At 37.9% G+C, this 6,000-nt stretch overlaps 1 non-coding gene across 1 annotated transcript; it reads left to right on the top strand.

The window, feature by feature from the left end:
- Positions 1–2,970: 2,970 nt before the first annotated feature.
- Positions 2,971–3,077, top strand: LOC146915903 (small nucleolar RNA R71). Its single transcript, XR_015017153.1, has one exon. It is a non-coding gene; the product is annotated as a small nucleolar RNA R71 (small nucleolar RNA).
- The last annotated feature ends 2,923 nt before the right edge of the window (positions 3,078–6,000 follow it).

Raw genomic sequence — 6,000 nt, 5'->3', positions numbered from 1 at the left:
TGTTTTGGCATAATTTACATGTGCCCCGTCAAGGGTCTTACTTGCATAATAGATAGCATGCATCTTCTTGTCTTTTCTTTGTCCCAACACAGCCCCTACTTCATAGTCACTTGCATCACACATTATTTCAAAAGGTAAGTTCCAATCCGGTGGTTGTATGATTGGGGCAGTGACCAAAGCTTCTTTTAACCTGCAAAATGCCTTTAGGCATGCATCATCAAACACAAAATCTGCATCCTTAAGGAGCAAGCTTGTTAGTGGCTTAGTTATTGAAGAAAAATCTTTAATGAAACGGCGGTAGAATCCTGCATGCCCTAGGAAACTTCTTACTTCCTTTACCGAGGTAGGAGGAGACATTTTTTCAATAATTTCAATTTTTGCTTTGTCTACCTCTATACCCCGTTCAGAAACTAAGTGTCCTAGGACAATTCCTTCTCTTACCATGAAGTGACACTTCTCCCAATTCAACACTAAGTTTACCTGTTCACATCTTTCCAAAACTTTTTCCAGGTTAGTCAAACAATTATCAAAACTAGATTCATGCACAAAAAAATCATCCATGAAGACTTCCATTATATTTTCAACAAAATCAGAAAAAATAGACATCATGCATCTTTGAAAAGTAGCGGGAGCATTGCAAAAACCAAAAGGCATTCTCCTATAGGCAAAAGTGCCGAAGGGGCATGTGAAAGTAGTTTTCTCTTGGTCATTAGGGTGAATAGGTATTTGGAAGAATCCATAATAGCCATCTAAGTAACAAAAGTGTGAATGCTTAGCTAACCTTTCTAACATTTGGTCTATAAAAGGGAGTGGAAAGTGATCTTTACGGGTTGCTTTGTTAAGCTTCCTATAGTCAATACACATTCTCCAACCGGTGACGGTTCTAGTTGCAATGGATTCATTTTTATCATTTTTAATAACTGTGAGACCACCCTTTTTAGGCACTACTAGAACCGGGCTAAGCCATTTGGAATCACAAATTGGGTAAATAACACCTGCATCTAGGAGTTTTAAGACCTCTTTTTTCACAACTTCTTTCATGTTAGGGTTCAACCTTCTTTGATGTTCATCGGAGAGCTTATAGTCTTCCTCAAGTAATATCCTATGTGTACATAATGAGGGGTTTATTCCTTTAATGTCATCGATGGTATAACCTATAGCTTTAGGGTACTTCTTGAGGACATAAAGCAATTTTTCAGTTTCAACCTCATTTAGATTTGCATTCACAATAACAGGGTAAGTTGAATTAGGGCCCAAGAATTCATACCTTAAGCTCGGTGGGAGAGGTTTACGCTCCACCTTTGGTGCCTCTTTTGGTAGAGGAGCTGGTTCTTCCTCCATTAGTTCTTCCACGCCCATACCTTCCATAGGAGGATTTTCATTCAACAACTTCTCATACTCTTTGGCATCACCATCTAGCTTTGTACCTGCATCATTTACTAAGCATACCTCCAAGCCATCATGCGTAGTTAATGATAATGAGCATTCTTTCACACAATGGTCAATTATATCTAACATGCAACAAGAGTCTTTGATGGAAGGATTCTTCATTAGTTTAGCAAGTTCAAATTCAACAGTTTCCTTACCAACATTAAATGCCAACTTACCATGCTTAAAATCAATTATTGCCCCTGCGGTAGCAAGGAAGGGCCTTCCCAAAAGTATTGGTACTTGGTTATCTTCCTCTATTTCCATCACAACAAAATCTGCGGGGACATATATTTCTCCTACTTTGATAGGGACATCCTCTATGATTCCAGCTGGATACTTAATGGAACGGTTAGCTAATTGTAGGGTCATTCTTGTTGACTTAAGTTCCCCCAATCCCAACCTTTCATAAATAGATAAAGGCATTAAACTGACTCTAGCTCCTAAGTCACCATCGCCTTTTTTACTACTTCAGGTCCTATGACACAAGGTATGGAGAAACTTCCTGGATCTTTAAGCTGTGGTGGAAATTTATTTTGGCTGATGGCACTACATTCTTCCGTAAGGTTCACCGTTTCACTCTCCTCAATTTTTCTCTTTTTTGAAAGAATTTCTTTTAAAAATTTAGCATAGGTAGGCATCTGAGTTAGGACATCGGTGAAGGGAACATCAATGTAGATTTTATTCATCATTTCAATGAACTTTTTAAATTGCTCATCAAGCTTAGACTTGGCAAATCTCTGAGGGAAAGGAATTTTTGGTTTGAAAGGAGGCGGTGTAGTTTCCTTACTTTGTAGTTTTTCGCTTTCTTCCCTAGTTTTCTCACCTTGTGGTTCACTAATCTCTTTCTCAACCTCATTAGTCTTGACTCTTATGGGGTCCTCTAGTTGCTTATCACTCCTAAGTGTAACAACGTTCATTTTAGGTTGGCAAATTTCATGGACAACTTGGGAGAGTTGGGCCTCTAAGATTTTGTTGTGAGAGGAGATAGAGTCTACTTTTGATGTAAGCGTAGCAAGAGAGTCATTCAAAAGTCTAGTTTGATCCGTAAGCTCCTTGAGCTGTTCGGATTGATTGAAAAGATAGTTTTCCATTAAAAGTTCAAGATTAGACTTTTGAATGACTTTTTGAACATTTACATAACTAGAGGGTGTTGTTCTTTGGTTGTTTTGAATAAAATTTATTTGTTCAACCCTACCTAGTTTGCGTTCACCACATGTTTCACAAGAGGGAGGTGTAGAAGCAGAAGTGATAGCACTAACATTTAGTTTTTCAAAGTTGTGGGTTAGTGCTTCAATCTTAGCAGCAAGGTGATCATAGTTAGAGATTTCGTACATACCTGCCCTCTTTTTGGAGGGTGAAGAATTTGCAATGGCTTCCTCATCGGTCCAAAGGAAGAGATTTAGAGCCATGTCTTCAATCAAAGCATAGGCTGTTTTGAAATCCTTGTTCATTAGAGCACCACCTGCAGCTGTATCAACAAAGGTTTTAGTAGCACATGACAAACCATTGTAAAAAGTATGGATAATTAACCATTTTTCCAGGCCATGGTGGGGACAAAGTCTAAGCATTTCCTTGAAACGCTCCCACGCATCATAAAAAGACCCCCCTTCTTTTTGAGTAAATTGATAAAGCTTTGCCCTTAGTCGGGCGATTTTAGAGGGGGAAAGAAGCGGATGAGGAATTCTCGCCTCATTTGATCCCATGAGGTGATGGAACCAACTCTTAGGGGAAGGAGCCAGGTGAGAGCTTTATCTTTTAGAGAAAAAGGGAAAAGAAGCAGCCTAGTGGCTTCTTGGTTTTCCTTATAAGTTACAGTGAGACGCCAGAAGGTTTAAATGTGAAGATTAGGATCCTCTCGGGGGATCCCGAAATTAATTTTGCTGCACCATCTTAAGTTGGGCAGGCTTAATTTCAAAGTTTTCACCTTCAACCGTTGGATACACAATAATAGCACATGACTCTTCCGTTGAAGGAATCACATACTCTTTAAGAGCACGTTCTTCAGCCATGTCAATATTATTTTTGTGTTATCCAAGAAGTTTAACGGTAAAAGAAGGAAAAATAAAAAGAAAAAGAAAAGAAAGAGAAATCTAATCACTAAAGAAAAGTTAATTAAATTAGTTAACTCCCCGGCAACGGCGCCAAAAACTTGATAGAGCCAAACTGCAAGTGCACGGTCTATCGAAGTAATATTAGTAAAAGAGTATCGTTCCGCTAGGGAGTTGTTCAATTTAACTAACTTTAAAAGAATGATTAGAGGAGAAGAAAAGTTATAAAAAGGGAGGTTTAGTTGCTGAAGGTAAATAACAATAATAATAAAAGAGCCTTGGGATCATTGGTTCGTCATAACAACGAATCCTTCACAATCAAGCCTTAAACTTATAATTCTACGTTATTCTTAATTTCTAAAGACAAGTTTCTCTTTAGCGTATCAAAGCTTCACACGAAGTCAGTGAGTGTATCCCTCCAACAACCACACCTATTCTCATGGGTAATTGCCTTTGGGACCCTTGAAGATCGAAACTTTATATGTCTCAAGGTTTGCTAGACTATTCTCATGTTTCGCAAACCTTGTCTAAATTCACTTGTTCGAATATCAAAGCTCCGCGTTCGCTTTATGAATTGATATTTGAGATGATGAATTAATGATTATCAAACCCTCCGCGTTCGCTTCCACAGTTTGATAATAGTTAATTCATGTTAAAGCGGTGAATTTAGATTAGGAATTAAGGTAACATATAATTAGGGTTTAAGGCTTGGATTGATTCGGATTACGTCACTAGACTTATCCAACAATCCCAAGACAAAGAAGTCTACTCACTCATGTTCATTGTAGACATGGGGGAAGAAGAGAGAAAGCAATAAAATAAATTGCGAGAAAGAAAGTAAAGGAAAGAAAAGAACTTTATTGAAATAATTCACTAAAATATTCTAAGGAAAGGTGAATGTTTATGACGGAGTGCTCCTCTATTTATAGCTTTACATTTGACTTAAAATCTAAGCAACTATAAGGGCTAATCAGTAAAACTACAACAAAGTAACTTGGGTTTGAAGAAAAGCAGCAAAAGAGCATCCTGGAGGGTGGCACGGCCGTGCCACATGTTGGCACGGGCCGTGCCAAGCTTCTGACTTGTGGAGATATATTTTTGTCTCCGTATCTTCGTATTTTTGCACTGTATTTGCTCCAGTCCTCTTTCTTTTGCTCCAAGACACCTTCCACCATATATTCGTTCCTAAAATAAAATAAAATGCAATTTGAAGTAAAATATTCAAAAAGGAAATAAAACTAAAATAAAATAAAACTAAATCTAAATAAAACGGTACTAAATAATGCATTAAAATAGACTAAATTATGACTCATCACCTTACCTTACATTGATTAGCAGCAAGGTCTACAGACTTCTCCTTCTCTGATTCTTCTCTTCTCTTCTCTCTCTGAAGTTCATCAGAAGCTAGCTCAGAAGCGACTTCATCAGAAGCTGAAAATCACCAGAAGCTGAAGATTCAAGATTTAACACTTCAAAAGCTGTCTATTGGATTCAAAAGTAAAGCAGAAGACTGGGAATAAAAAGCAACAGTCTTTTGGTAAAGATTTGAAGGCTTTAGAGGCTTATCTTCAAAAAGCGTTGACATAGTACGATTGTACGAAGTGTATAACCACTATCTCCACTACTGTGTCGTGTCCACACTACAAGACAAGAAAACAGCTCTGAATAACAGCTACGCCTGCAAAGATGTTCCTTCACAATGGGAATGAGTTTCAAATTGGTTCCTCATAGGACAACAACCAAATCAGGCAAAAGATCATTGGTGATTGATCAAAGCTTCAAATGACTCGTTTTGATGTGCTGGCAATTTCACAACGTCTCTTTCACACCTCTATATAAAGGAGTGAAGACTTAGAGAATAACATAAGACTCAACAACAATTTACAAGCGCCAAAACTCTGCTGAAATTGTTCTTCTTTCAAAAGCTCACTTAGAATTTCTGTTTTCAAGTTCATATCTTAGAAATTCTAGAGTCTTAAGAGTCTGTATCTGATATGTATTATGAGCACCTTCGATTGTATATCAAGTGTCCAACCTCAAAAAAATTTCTTTGTAATCTTCTTTGATTAGAAGTCTCTTGCAGTTGTGCTTGAGCATTGGAAGTCTCTTGCAGTTGTGCTTGAGTAATAGAAGTCTCTTGCAGTTATGCTTGAGCAATAGAAGTCTCTTGATTGTGTTCTTGAGCATAGGAAGTCCTTAGATTATAAGTTGGTTGGATTCTGTGATGCTGATTATGTTGGTGATAGGATTCTAAGTGATAATCTTATATCCTGGGCTAGCAAGATACAAGCAACTATTGCTATGTCTACAGCAGAAGCAGAATACACTTCTTAGGTTCTGAAGTCAGTTCAGAAGCTATGGTCCATCAGAAGCTCTTTATTGAGGTTCTGAGGAAAATGTGCTTCTGATGATGACCTCAACATCTGAACTTCAGAAGCTGGATTTTATGCTTCTGAATAGCAGAGTTAGTGGAAACGCTAGAAGTTGCTTTTTGGTAACTCCTGGCCCACTAACTTGGCAG

The sequence above is a fragment of the Medicago sativa genome, chromosome 6 (assembly GCF_051527215.1).
Source record: "Medicago sativa cultivar Bolivia chromosome 6, Bolivia_mono, whole genome shotgun sequence".
NCBI lineage: Eukaryota > Viridiplantae > Streptophyta > Magnoliopsida > Fabales > Fabaceae > Medicago > Medicago sativa.
This window is presented reverse-complemented; position numbering and strand designations above follow the sequence as displayed.